General features: G+C 41.3%; 1 long non-coding RNA gene across 1 annotated transcript; it reads right to left on the reverse strand.

Annotated features, from left to right (window-relative positions):
- Positions 1 to 1,755: 1,755 nt before the first annotated feature.
- Positions 1,756 to 13,829, reverse strand: LOC147000572 (uncharacterized). Its single transcript, XR_015045756.1, has 3 exons — positions 13,715 to 13,829; positions 3,703 to 3,753; positions 1,756 to 1,867 (listed from the first exon to the last, which is right to left on the reverse strand). It is a non-coding gene; the product is annotated as an uncharacterized LOC147000572 (long non-coding RNA).
- Positions 13,830 to 14,702: the final 873 nt, after the last annotated feature.

Here is a 14,702-nt window from a genome sequence, read left to right on the forward strand (position 1 = left end):
TGGGAGAAAGTTGGTGAGGCCTTGAATATCGCTAAGACAGATAATTTTACCCTAGGTCTCTGGGCGCTTGTAAATGATGCTATAAAAGATGCAATTTTTCCAGGGCTAAATTGCCCTCAGGCGGAGCTTGCACTCTCAGGAGGAGTGCCTATCAGAGAAGGCCTCCTCAGAAAAAGATCTTCTTAACTCAAAAATTGATAAATGTGGAAACTCTGATAATGGACTGAATTTTAACAAAAATCACTCAGATAGAGGAATTGCCCATTACCTTAATGAGAATTGGTCCTCTTGCGAATCTCCCGCTTCACCTATAGTCACCACTTCGGGAGGTGCTACTCATAGGGACACACGGCTAAGCGAGTTAGAGTTTGAGATTAAGCTTCAGAGGCTGAGTCTCAAGATATTTCTAGTTTAGATAATGATTAATGTGGTTCCTATCCTAAATAGTAAAATTTAAGATAAGATATAAAGCAATGCCTCTTTATTAAAGCATTAAAGCTTGCTTTAATAGGTATTCATACGTATTAATTGATATCCAAACTTCGTAATATGATAGTAATGCTTCTAATATTGATTTTAACAGTGATAAATTGTTTTAAACATAGGTTTTGCTTTCCCAAAGTTGTAGATATTATCCTAACCTTGCACAAAAACTTAAAAATTATGGTTAAAACTGCCATTGTTCCATTGACTGCAGCTTGCAGTTTGATTGCAAATTTAAGATTAATGCTCAGATTAAAAAGTATTTTATCTTTGAGTCAATACAGGGCTCTGGGCAGCCCCAGAGCGGCTTGTGGCCTTTTCTTTTGTTTTGCAAACAATGCCTAAAAAAGTTTTTCCCTGTGTTCAAGAAAATTTCTTTTTAACAGTGTTACAGATCTATTCAGATGTTTAAAATAATGCTTAAATTCAAAGATTTTTGCTTCTAGTAAACTGGTAATCACTAGAAATTTTTGCCTCTACGTATGGCTAATATAGCTTTACATTATGTAAGAAAAATGTTTATTGTTTCTGCTTCTTTACAAGAAGCCAAAAGTTTTAATCTTTCAGTATATATTGTTTCCTAAGTGGAAAGTATTTTATTAACTAATGCTTCTCAAGGGAAGTTTACCTTAAATCCTTGCTCTCACCCAAAAGATTCAGAGACAGTATCCTTTTATTATTTAGTGTTTTAGTTTACTACAAAAGGTTTTACAAAAAATAAAGAAAGCTTTTATAATTGTTGTTAATTGGTAATTAAAAATTAGTTGTGCCCAAGACAATTCTTCGGCCAGAAAAAACATTATTGTAAAGTCATTTTTCTCATCCTCCCAGCCAATCGTTGGCCCACGTGGGCCCAACTAGCTGCTGTGGGGCAAAGTCTTAAGACACACAGTTGCCCCTGTTCCCAACACAAATAATCTGGTTGTGTGCTGTAGATGGTGTTTTAAAATGCTGAACAATCAAACCTTAATTTATATATTAATAGTCAATGCTATATCTCTGAGCTCATAATTACTTAAAATTGTTCGTCCCTCAGATACTATTTATTCTCAAATTTACAATTGCTTATACATATTTCTAGTTAATAAATAAATAAATTATGCACGTGTGACTCTTTTTTTTTTTTTTAAGAATTAAGGGAGAGCCTTTTTTTTTTTAAGATTTTATTTATTTATTATTTGTAAGTACACTGTAGCTGTCTTCAGACACTCCAGAAGAGGGCGCCAGATCTTGTTACGGATGGTTGTGAGCCACCATGTGGTTGCTGGGATTTGAACTCTGGACCTTCGGAAGAGCAGTCGGGTGCTCTTACCCACTGAGCCACCTCACCAGCCCGCACGTGTGACTCTTAATAACTTTTCAAGCTTTCTAGTTACAACCGTTCCTTAAAAAAAAAAAAAAAAGATTGAAAGTGCAATTAGTCACTGCCCCTTTACAGCCAAATATTTAAATGTTTTGTCCAACAAGTTATTAATTCAAAAGGTTAGATATTGTAAAATTTTAAACTTTAACCTCTTAAAAGACAAAAGAGAAAAATTGTATCCCCATATATACTATTTAGTGCATTTACATGCACACTATTTAAAACATACCTTTATTTTCAAAATTTGAGATTAAAATGTCAAATTTAATAAATGCTTTTTAGTATTTTAAAAGGGTCTACTTATTGGCTTATAGATTGATCCTAAAACAGCTACCTTATTAGGAAAGGGGAAAACAGGTTCTCTCCACAGAACTCTACAGAAGCATATTGGTAATTCGTGTGCTGAGCTGACAGGTAAGTTAACTCAGTGTCCTGATTAAAAGGACTAAAAGATTAAATTCATGTTTTAGATCCATCCTTGCTTGTCATTTTTCCAGTTTAGACTAGCTTCTAGCCTTTTAACTTTATGGCAATAGTACATCAGAGACTGTATATTCAGACTTAGTAAAATTAGTCATTTAATAGAGTCATAATGATTTTTCACTCTTCTTCAGTGTGACCAGCCATTCTAACTCAATCTTAGACTGGTCTAATATTCAGTTCAATTATTAGAGATTCCTATATTCTAAATTACCTAGCAAAGTTAATTCAGAGCATTTCCCCCAAGGTCACCAAAGGCTCATCTTGCCTTCACCTTATTTGTCCTAAACTTTTTGCAAACTGACATTAAAGGTCAGTCTGCAGCGGAACGCCACTGGCACCCAGTTACTTCTAATTCTTATGCATTGGTAAAATGGAAGGACGCCCTGACTAATAAATGGAAGGGTCCGGATCCAGTTCTAATCTGGGGAAGAGGCTCGGTTTGTGTTTTTTCACGAGATGAAGATGGAGCACGGTGGCTACCAGAGAGATTAATTCGTCAGGTAAACACAGATTCTGTCTCTTCTCGTAAGTATCATTCTAAAGACTAAAATTCCTCTTGTGCTTAGAATTCAGCTGGGAGTGGAAGCTCCCAGAAACTGTTTTCCTCTGAGCCAATTCCCCTACAGGAGGCCGGAGATTAGCTTTAGTTTTACAATTTGCATCTAAATAAAGTACCTTGACTTCTCCAAACAGAAAATTTACATTGCTACCCTCTCATTGTTTAGATTTCTTTTCTCAAGCAGGTCAATCCACATTCTCCGGTTCTCCGCCCCTAAGAGCAAACAGGTGGTACTGCTAATCTCCCTTCCAAAGACATCCCAGCATGTGGCTTTCACTCTAAGATAAGATTTAGATTTACCAGGAGAGCTAGGGAAGTAGAAGTTTCATATATTTACAGAGATTAGTTCTTATTTTGATAGAGATGGGCATAGTCCCTTAGCTGGCCTCTGGCTTTTCACCCTTGCTGTTACTGCAAGGTGTCCTTAGTTCCTCAGGCTATTGGGAATAACAGAGATGAAGAGGAAAGACTTTCAGCTGCTATTTTAACCAAAATTAGTGGTGTTAATACTGACATAATTCTTGTCTAGGCTTTGCTAAATCTGAGGTTGACAAGTCTCATATAGAGACCGCGCATAGCTCAGAATTGTGCTACTGATTCATAATCATATGAAAACAGTATGGGTACCGCTTGGCGCAGGAGATTACTGCGGAGGGAAGGTCCAGCTTGACCGTTTCTGAGTTCCCTGTGCGACACACCTGATTTGAAAGAGGTTGGTATCTGACTCCAGCTAAAAACCAAAAATACCTAAGGCTCTGCCTCCCCTCCCCAAAAGATACCAAGAGCCACAGATGTGAGTTGTTATAACACTCACGGGAAGAATCAGGTCAATGTCCACCCAAGTCAAGGTTAAAGGCCCACTCATCTGTGGATGAAAAAAAAATCATTTAATCACCTCTGTTAAGCATTGCCTATTTAAACTTAATTAATAGGGGGGAGAGAGGTTGGAGACCTTACTGTCGTAAGGGCAAGCCCTTCAATGCCTCCCACCCAAATAAAAAAGCCAACTGGCCTTGTACTAAAGAGCTGGTCTTACCCCTTCTCCCTGTTTCCCTGGCTGCCATCCAAAATTGCGGAGGATTATTAGCTCAGTGTTATTCTAAATTTGTTTAGTTAAACTCAGCCAGGGTTCCAATGCCCTACTTAAAATGCAAACAGGTAGTTACCTATTCAGCACTAATTAGCATTATAAAGTCAGAGCCTATTCTGTTAGTGGTTTACTAGGATAATAAAGACAGTCTTAGCCAAATACAGTTTACCATTAGAAAAGTTAGGGAATCCCACGGAAACAGGTTTTTTCTTTAGCCCTAAGAACTCAGGCAGAACTATTGAACATAAATAATTTTTCTGCCTCCGTCCAGCCTCTTTTTTTGTTTGTTTGTTTGTTTTGTTAACTAATGGGAGGAGATGTGGCCTCCCTTCCCCCAGCCTGGAACCTGCTTGCTCAAGGGTGGAGCTACCTGCTCATTCGTTCTGCCACGCCTACTGCTGGACCCTGCCTTTGCTGCCTGGAGGCACACACGTGTTCGTCCTGCTACTGGACCCTGAGTTACTTGGCAGGATATTGGGTTCCCTCCCCCTTCCTTTATAACTGAGTGTCTGAAAATAGTAAAATTGAGCTTTGATCAGGATGTTGTCTTAGCTCCATTCATTCTTCCGCCCCGTCTAGATTCCTCTCTTTTCAGATTGAACTGCCATTCTCAGTTGAATCGTTCGTGTTGTGGACTGCGGGCAGGCCGCAACAGGAGCATTGTCAGGTTTTTTTTTGTTTTGTTTTGTTTTGTTTGTTTGTTTGTTTTTCGAGACAGGGTTTCTCTGTGTAGCCCTGGCTGTCCTGGAACTCACTCTGTAGACCAGGTTGGCCTCGAACTCAGAAATCTGCCTGCCTCTGCCTCCCGAGTGCTGGGATTAAAGGTGTGTGCCACCACGACAGGCTGCATTGTCAGTTTTGATTTGTGCTGGTATCAGCACAATTGCCATTATTTCCAATAATTGTGTAATTACACAACCAGTCTTCTCAGAACTTAAAGCGGCTGCACACTGAAACCCTAAGTATGTGTCAGTGGTATGGTCTATATACCTTTGTTTTCCAATTTCTGCAAAATGGAAAACATACATCTGCCAGATGTCATTTCTTTTGGTAAACCTGGGGTTACTACCAGCAGGTAATAGAGTTTGGTTGATAGAAAACACGGAGGACATCTAAAAATAATTATTTCTTTGGCTTGTCACCAAGTGATGGAATTTTTTCTTTAAACTTTTCCCATTAATATGATGTTTTTCATGAAATTATGAGGCTTCTAAGACATTTCCTATTAGTAATTGGTCAATTTCATCATTTCCTTGAGCTAATGGACCAGACAAAGCTGTATGAGACTGAATATGAGTGATATGTAATGGATGGTGTCTACTGATGGTGGCCTGTTGTAATTGTATAAATAGCAAAGTTAATTCCAAGTATCAGGTACAAATTCAGCAGTTTCTATATGCAAAACAACTCTTTCTGCATATAAAAAATAAGTAATTATGTTAAAAGGTTCAGGATACTCTAATAATCTCATAATGATTGCATGCAATTCTGATTTTTGAACTAAGGTATATGGACTTTTGAGCTCCTTGCTTATTTTATCTGATTTATAACCTGCCATCCCCATCTTGTTAGCATCAGCATAAAATGTTGATGCCTATGGAATTTATATTCTCTTTACTATACATGGAATAATCCAATGAGTTCTTTTTATGAACTGTATACATTTGCTTTTCATATATCTCTTATTAATTTTACCCAAGTAATTATTACAAGCTCTTTGCCAATCTGCATTGATCACCCATAATGACATAATCTCAGCCTTTGTGAAAGGTACCACGATTTCAGCCAGATCTGTTCCTGACAATTGAAATAATATTATTCTGCTTGTATAAGTCTCAGAAATCTTTTCTATATGTCTTCATTTTTTTTTACTTTGTTTATGAGCTAAGAAAGTCCATTCCATAATGCTATCTTCCCTTTGCATAATGAGCCCAGTAGAAGAATGAGTTGAAAGCAAAATGACCAAAATACAAGCAAGTTTAGGGTCAACTTGATCCACATATGCTTCTTGCAGTCTTTGTTCTACAAGGGTTAACACTTTTTCTACTTCAGGTGTTACACATCTTGGACTGTTTAAATCTGAATCTCCTTGTAATGCTTGAATCAAATGATGTACTCATATGTACTTATTCCAATTGTAGGCCTCAGCCAGTTAATATTTCCCATTAATTTTTAAAAAATTGTTGTCTTTTCAATTGGTCCCTGTAGATCTCTATCTTTTGTGGTTATTTTTGTTTGTTTGTTTGTTTGTTTGTTTATTGATCTTATAAACCAAATAACCAAGTGAATCTCCTATTTGTATTTTTTCTGGAGAAATCTGTATTCCCCAGCATGGCAGAATTCTTTGAGTTACCTAAAATGTAATTCTCTAAAATGTCATCTGTATAATGATAAATGAGATGTATAATGATAAATGATAAATGAGAGATAAATTAAGGGAATTGCTTATGAGTTATTTCTAACGGTTGTTGCACAAGGCACTGACATAAAGTTGGACTATTTTAACATTCTCTGTGGAAGAACCTTTCAGTGGAATCTCTTAAGCGGATGACTATTATCGAGAAATCAATCTTTCCCCATCCTGCTAAAGCAAAAGTATTGTTGTGGGGAGCGGGTGTGGCAGCAGTCCCAAGATGGCACCCGGGACTGCAGCCAAGTCTTATAAATTGCACCTGACTTCTTCATACACCTGAAAATAGGCCGCATCCATCGTGAGAACTGTGCAGGTGCACCATGATGCAACATCGGACCATATGACGAGTGATGATTCTGGCCAATGGACTGCTGTTACGTGGACTGGGCTGATGGGGCATGGTTGAGAGGTTATATAAGGGATTGCGATTGGGGGCAGAGATGGATACACACAAGGGATACACAAGAGACTATTCCTAGAGAGAGATTCATGCATGCATGTTGAAAGGTTCCTCAATAAACTGCTTTGAGAAGAACGTAGTGTCATCATTCCTTTCTGCTGGTCAGAATCAGGAGCGACATATTGTGAAAAAGCAATCTTTCAAGTCAATTACTATGATTTCAGTAACAAAGATGGTAAGTGAAGTCAAAGCTGTAAACAACACATTGGTTAAATCTCTTATCATCCTCCATTTTCCTGATTTCTTTTTTACAACACACACAGGGGAACTCCATGGGTTGGTAGACTCTTTTATCTGATGAGCCTCCAACTGTTCTTGTACCAGTTGTCCAAGTGCCTACATTTCTTCTTTTGTTATGGGCCACTGCTCTTGCCACACAGGTTGGTTTGTTGACCATTTTAGGAGCAAGGCTGTTGCTATGTGAGCAGTAGCCCCTTTTATAAATTTGGGAATTTGATTCCTGTGATCTCCTGATTTGGGACCATGAGAACAGCTTGTGATAGTTTTCAATCATCAGTATTAATACCTTCCTCAGGGGCATCTTCCATATCACCTCCAATTGCCTCAGTTGCAGTCCCTGCAATTGCCAGAATATTAATTGGCTTACCCCACTATTGTAAATGATCCCTTCTCCATAGGTTTATGGATATATCAGCCACATAAGGTTTCAACTTCCCTGTTTTCTCTTCTGGTCCCACACAGTGAATCCATTGGACACTTTGTCTTAATTCCTATAAACTGTGTGTAAACCTTCTGAAGTGGCCAATTTGGATTCCAAGACACAGGGGAAAGTATACTAGCCTCAGCTCGTGTATCTATCAAACCTTTTATGTCAACATTATTCATTTGCACCATTAATTTGGGCCTCTGATCATTGACCATTGTTTGCCAGGAGATGTTTTCCAGTATTCCCCAAAGCTCCTGTCCTTCCTTCTGGAGTGACCTTACCCTTAATGCAAGGAAACAACAACAGTTGAGCAATTCTATGCCATGCATCAATTTGTATCTCCTCACATAATCCATGAATCCAATTTCTTCCTTGCTATCACCATCTACTATACTGGGATGCACAATAAATCCTTGAGAAGTTACCCACTTTTCCCCAAGAATATTCCCACTGTTCCTGAGGGTAAGGACCATACACACCAGTGTTAACTTGTAACATTCAACTTTTGGGGATAGGGGAAGTCTGTGACCAGAATCAAAACTGCACTTCTTTCTGTAGCATGTATAAGTTCAGAAATACTTAATTTTGATTTTCTTTCCTGCTTGGTATCTTCTGGTTGACCAAAGGAAGATGGCTTGTATTGTTTATGGTGGGGTCTAGAGCTGACAAGGCCCTCTGTTTATTTCCTGATGGCAAGAGGTTACCTCATATGCCCCTCTTGAATTACCAATTCTTTGACCAATGTTTGCCCTTTTTGCAGTGGCTATAATACCCTAGAAACCTTTGTGATTCCTAACAGCCAGAACTGCTTGTTCTCTTCTAGGGTCACCATATTCTCTAGAATCAATGTAGCTGCTATTTTGCTATTCTGAAACTTCTAACCTTACCATTTCTTTGCAGTTGACCAAATTTACCACAATAAAAGCATTGGGCTATGACTTGCCCTATTGTAGCTACTTGTATTAAATATGCTAATTATATCCCCCCCCCCAAATAACCTCTAAGGGAGTGTCTGCACATACCCTTGTTGGTTCTCATTGGTAAATAAAGATGCCAACAGTCAATAGTTGGGCAAGGCAGAGAGAGGCTGGGATTTTATGGTTCCTGGGCTTGGGACAGGGAGGGAGGGAAGAAAGAAGGAAGGGGTCTGCTATGCAGGGAGAGTGTGGAAGAGAAGAGAGATGCCATGTCTGAGAAGAGTGGAGGACAGAGAGGCATAACCACCATGTGAAGGAGCTGGGAGAGCATGGCCTAGAGAGCAGCCAATTCTTAACATAGAATTAGTAAGCAATAACTTGGGATTAACTGCATGGAGGTTAGGAAGCTGCCCAGCTATTGTACTGATTAAGGCATATTAAAATATAAAGGCTCTGTGTGTGTGTGTGTGTGTGTGTTTCATCTGGGAACAAAAGCCATTGAGGAAACCTGCTGCCAAGATTTATTTATTAATTATTTCAACACCCGATGATATTAGCATGATATTAGTATGATGCTCCTGAGAACCAGTGCCAGTTAGCTCTCTTATCCATTCATCTACTGGGGTTCCTCCTGCTTTCAATGATCTGATTTCTCTCTCTTCTCTCTCTCTCTCTCTCTCTCACACACACACTCTCTTTTGATTTTTCAAAACAGGGTTTCTCTGTGTAGCCCTGGCTGTCCTGGAACTCACTCTGTAGACCAGGCTGGCCTAGAACTCAGAAATCCGCCAGCCTCTGCCTCTCAAGTGCTGGGATTAAAAGTATGCGCCACCACTGCCTGGCCTGATTGCTCTCTTAAATTCAGTATTCGTGTTTACAAAGGCCACTATTTCTATCAATGACTGTCTGGTTTCAGGGTCTAAGATAGCTGTATTTACAGCTGAGTCCAATCTCTATGAAAAATCTGTGAATGTGTCTACAGTTCCTGAAAGACCTACAACGTGAGGACTCCCCCATGTTCTGACTCAGGAGAGGCGACACCCCAAAATCACCCACAAGAAACGGTCTTGCTGCAAACTGCAAGAGGATTTTTATTCAAGAGCGCTCTCGGGCCCACGGTCATACACCACGCAGGGGTAGAGGACCATGGTGCCCCGAGTAGCTGGATAAGGGTGTATTTAAAGGAAGAAACCACAACTCAAGAAGGTGGGGAGGGCGTTGTTGGAAAATACCAAAAATACCAGTTAAGAGTCACAAGGAAGTGCAAAGTCACAAGTGTCAGGTTATCTCTCAAGACAGTTTCTAAGAGCCCCTAACAATAGCACATTTGCATTGCAGGTTCCAGTAATGGTCAGGGTGACTTTCTTTGAATGAACACTCTTTGAACCCAGGAAACAGATGGGTGGAGGAATGTCACTATCTGTTTTATGATTAGCATACCTTGGAGCATTGAGTCACAGAGGTCACATTTACAAGCCTGGGCCTAAAGGCCTAGCATTTTGTTTTTACGTTATCCTTTTTCATGTCCACTTCAGTGATTGATGTGGGAGGACCCAGCTCACTTTAGGTGGTAGCACTCTGGACTGGGAGTCTTGCAGGTTGATCTTTAGAGCAAGCCAGTAAACAGCACTCCTCCATGGCCTTTGCATCGGTTGCTGCCTCCAGGCTCCTCCTCTGTTTGAGTTCCTGCCCTGATGAACACACAGTGTTTCATCACAGCAATAGCGACCCTAAAATAAGCCAGAGCTGCTCTTCCATGCTGAGCCGTAGCTCCAGCCCCAAGAGGCCGTATGCTACGGGTTAGTTATCAGCTGAGGGCACTGTTAGGAGGCGATAGAAACTCTAGTAGGCAAGGCCTAGTGAGCAGTTAGGTCGTTTGAGGGTGTCTAGTATGTAAGGCCTCCTGAGGAATTAGGTCACTTGAGGGGGTCCTGGAAGATGTGTCTTGTTCCTGCTTCCTTATTGGTCTCTGTTCCTGAATACCATGAGGTAAGCAGCTTCTGCTACTCCCTCCACACTATGATGTTCTGCCCTGCCTCTAAGCCCACAGTAAGGAGGCTGTGACCATGGACTGACACGCCTGAAGTTGAGCCAAGAATATCTCCTAGCTCACCAACTTAAGTAGATCAGCTAACCACAGTAACTATGTGTGTGATAACTATGGTTATCATAATATATTGTTATATATTATGTATATATACTATATTTCCATATGATGATATTATTATATACTATATAATTTTTGTTAAGGATTTCTTATTTTTATGAGTACATTGTAGCTATCTTCAGACACACCAGAAGAGGGCATCAGATCCCATTATAAATGGTTGTGAGACACTATGTGATTGCTGAGAATTGAACTAGTGCCGCAGTCTCCGACCCGCAGAGACAAGAACAACACGGACACCAAGTTGGGTTCACCAGCAGCTTCTTCTTTTACTTGCAGCCTTTTCACTTACAGCTCTCTCCACTTAGGGCAAGGGCAATTCTCCTATACTCGCGCGGTGGCGACTGACCTCATCTCGCTCCACACCACCTCATCCAATCAGAATCACACACGCTCCAGGCACAGGCTGGATTGGTCACAGATAGGCTGACAGATCTGGATCACGAGAAATAGTCTAACTTGGCAGGCAGCTTACACATGCAATTTCACTGCGCATGTTTGGGCAAGGCAGTAAACATGGGGGGTTCATGGGGCCTGGCAATGGACCAGGGCGCCATCTTGGCCCATGTAGCCACATCTGCTTCCTGCAAACTAGGACCTCTGGAAGAGCAGTCAGTGCTCTTAACTGCTGACTCATCTCTCTAGCCCCTATAGTTTATTCTTTTGAGTCAGTGTTTCACTGTGTAGCCCTGACTGTCCTGGAGCTTGCTTTGTAGACCAGGCTAGCATCAAACTCAGAGATCCACCTGTCTGTGCCTTCACGCAGGACTCTATTCCTATCTTTTCGACGGTGCTATGATTTCAGGCTTGTGCTACCACACCCAGCTACTAAATTGATTTCCCTCAGTTTTGTCACAGCAACAGAAATGTGAATAACATAATTCAGAAAAGGCAAAGTTACAGACTGAATGATTCGTGGCTTCCTCGGGTTAGACAACTTCACTGCTAACAGATGTAAGTTTTCCATGTAACTCAGGCTGACTTGGAACACCTTATGTTGCCCTGGGTTGTCTCAAATGTGCCATCCTCCTACATCAGTTTGCCAAATGATGGGATTACAGGAATGTACCAGGCCTGCCTGTAATGATTTTTTTTTTCAGTGCCCAAGACTATACCCAGGGCCTTAACACATGCTAAGCAACAAGCAAACGTTGCACTACTGAGCTAAAGCTTTAACTCTGAGTTTTCTTTCTTTTTTTTTTTTTTTTTTTTTGTTTGTTTGTTTGTTTGTTTTTCGAGACAGGGTTTCTCTGTATAGCCCTGGCTGTCCTGGAACTCACTTTGTAGACCAGGCTGGCCTCGAACTCAGAAATCCACCTGCCTCTGCCTCCCGAGTGCTGGGATTAAAAGTGTGCGCCACCATGCCCGGCTCTGAGTTTTCTTTTTATGTTGATAAAAATAATGTTATGAAATTGTGAAGATGGTTACACATACTTGCAAATACACTAAAAGCTATTGAATTGTACAATTTAAATGGGTGGATTGTGTGGTTTGTAAATTACATCATAACACATTTGTTACTCCAAGGAATTCACAAAAAATTTAGATCTGTAACAAAATAACAGAATGCTACTCCCCCAACCCCCATCAAAGGTGTTGCATTTGCACTGCCTGCTCTGGACTCTTCATTATCTGTGTCTGAGATCAGGAGCCCACAACTGTGCCAGGAATCATGTTCAGCCTGACAGTGGCACTATTTCCTGGGGAACATCAGAACGCAGTTTCTTTATCAGAATATAGTTCTGTTACATCATTGGCTACTCCTAGCCTCGTGTGCACATGGCAGAGCTAGCCACCTTTTATTTTGTAGTGCAGATTTTAGCATAATTGAGACAGGAGAAATGTCAGAAGCTCAGCACACCTTCAGGACAGGTGCTTGTACACTTAATGGCCCTGCCACCACAAGAGAACTCTTCTGCTCTTGGGTAAAACTTAATCTCCACAGATTGGCCCCCAAGTTCCCAAGCACTTTAAAAAAGTCATTCATGTGCCGGGCAGTGGTGGCACATGACTTTAATCCCAGCACTTGGGAGGAAGAGGCAGGTGGATTTTTTAGTTCAAGGCCAGCCTGGTCTACAGAGTGAGTTCCAGGAGAGCCAGGACTACACAGAGAAACCCTGTCTCCAAACCGAAAAAAAAAAAAAAAAGTCATTCATGTACTGTGTGTATGTATGCAGATGCACGCATGCCAGAGTATTTGTACGAGTTCCATTCTCTCCTTACACTGTGTGGCTTCTCAGGATCAAACCCAGGTTGTCAGGCTCAACAGCAAGTGCCTTTACCCACTGAGCCCTCTTACTGTCGTCTTACTGGCTCTTCCCAAATATCTGTGATCACCTGCTCGCCCCCAGTTACAGAAACAGCCCAAAGGTAGGAAAATCAGGGTTTAGAAGTTCCAGAGCCAGTTCTCAATACAGTGACCCAAAGGACAAATCCCGTGTTGCTTATCTTTGTATGTTAGATCTTTCTAGGCTAGAATTAAAGTTAGACCTGATGAGCCACGTGCAGCTCCAAAGACTCAGGCACCTGACTGTGGCAGGAAGATTGGGAGTTCAAAGAAACCAGCCTGTGTTACATAATGAGGCCCTGTCACAGTCAGTCAGTCAATCACCTTGAGTTTTACACTGAGACTCCATTAAGCAGAGTACACTTTGGGCCTGCAGCTGTAGCTCAATGGTAGAGTCCTCATCTAGCAGGTACAAGCACATAGGCTCCATCTCTGGCACTACACGGTACAGGAAAAGGAAGTCTTGCCAGCCTTGGTCATTTTCATAAGCCTCAATTACTAGTGAAGTCAGAACCAAGTGGCTGCCCAGACCACGCCCATGACTGCAGCCTGGGGCCTTTCCCGCTCATTGGCCCCAACAGAAGTTCCAGGTTCATCTCACTTGGTGTTTTTCCCAATCTAAGCTAGAAATGATGGGCTACAGCTCTGAAGCAGAGCACTTGTCTGGGAAGGCTCTGAGTTACATTCCTGTGAGCTGGAGCTGAATGGCACCCACAGTATATGAACTGTAGAATGCAGAGGCCTGAGTTGACTAAAGGGTGTTTCGCATGCAGCTGTATTCACAGGAGCAGACGGAACCAGACGGAACAGTTCGGAGGTACTTACCCTCTGCGCTCTACACCTTCTCTTGCCACCTAGTGAATGAGTTTATATGTCCTTGGCTTGAAAACATCCAACAAAATCATGTACTCATTTTGAAAAACACAACTAATATCATGGAACACTTTGTGCTGGGTACCAAGCCAAGGACTTTGCAAATACACCTTTGTTCATTTCATCAGAGAGCCTAGAAATGTTTACCTCCGTCTCTCGAGCATACATGGAGAAGGGGCAGTTGGCGACTGGGGTGGGGTGGGGTAAGGTAAAGAACATGGCCAGGGCCAGAGCCCTGGAGCATCCATGGCTCAGGATTCTAGTCTGAGATAGACCCTACTACTGCAGGACTGCATGAAAATAAACACACACAATCGGGAGGAGGTGTTGGACTCAGGCCAGTTCTTGCAAAAATCCGTTTACACCCTGTCCAGGACAGAGTCGTCCCCTGAGTTGAACCAGCAATCTTCTAGAACCACTGTGGCATCAATCATTTGGTGGTTATAAATACCCAGATGTTTTATTTGTTTTGCCAATAATCCAGCTGAGAGCCTTGCATGTGTTAGATAAGCACCTTCGCCACTGAACTTTCCTTTGCTAGCTCGCGCTTGCTGTTTGGAGAAAGTCTGAAGGTATAGCTCAGGCTGATCTTCAATATACCCTGAATGAATCTATCCTCTAACTTGCAAGGTTTCTGTCTCTGATTTTCTAGTCCTGGGCTCCTAAGTGGGTATTACCGTGCTCATCTACTCCAAGACCTTTGCTATAGAACAGGGATTCCATCAAAAAACATACACCTTGTAAATATTCCTGGCTGACTGTACAACCTCTTCTTCACAGTCCCTTCCAAGCCTGAGGTAACTGTAGGGCCTCCCGCTATAGGTTTCCATCCTGCTGGCTTATGAAATTAAACTAAAGGTTAGTTCTCTCCATGTTTTCTACCCTTTTTTTTTTTTTTTTTGAGACAGGGTATCTCTATTGTTGTAGTTCTGGCTATCCT

This window comes from Mus caroli, unplaced genomic scaffold, assembly GCF_978045245.1.
Source record: "Mus caroli unplaced genomic scaffold, Mus_caroli_1 scaffold_17, whole genome shotgun sequence".
Classification (NCBI taxonomy): Eukaryota; Metazoa; Chordata; class Mammalia; order Rodentia; family Muridae; genus Mus; species Mus caroli.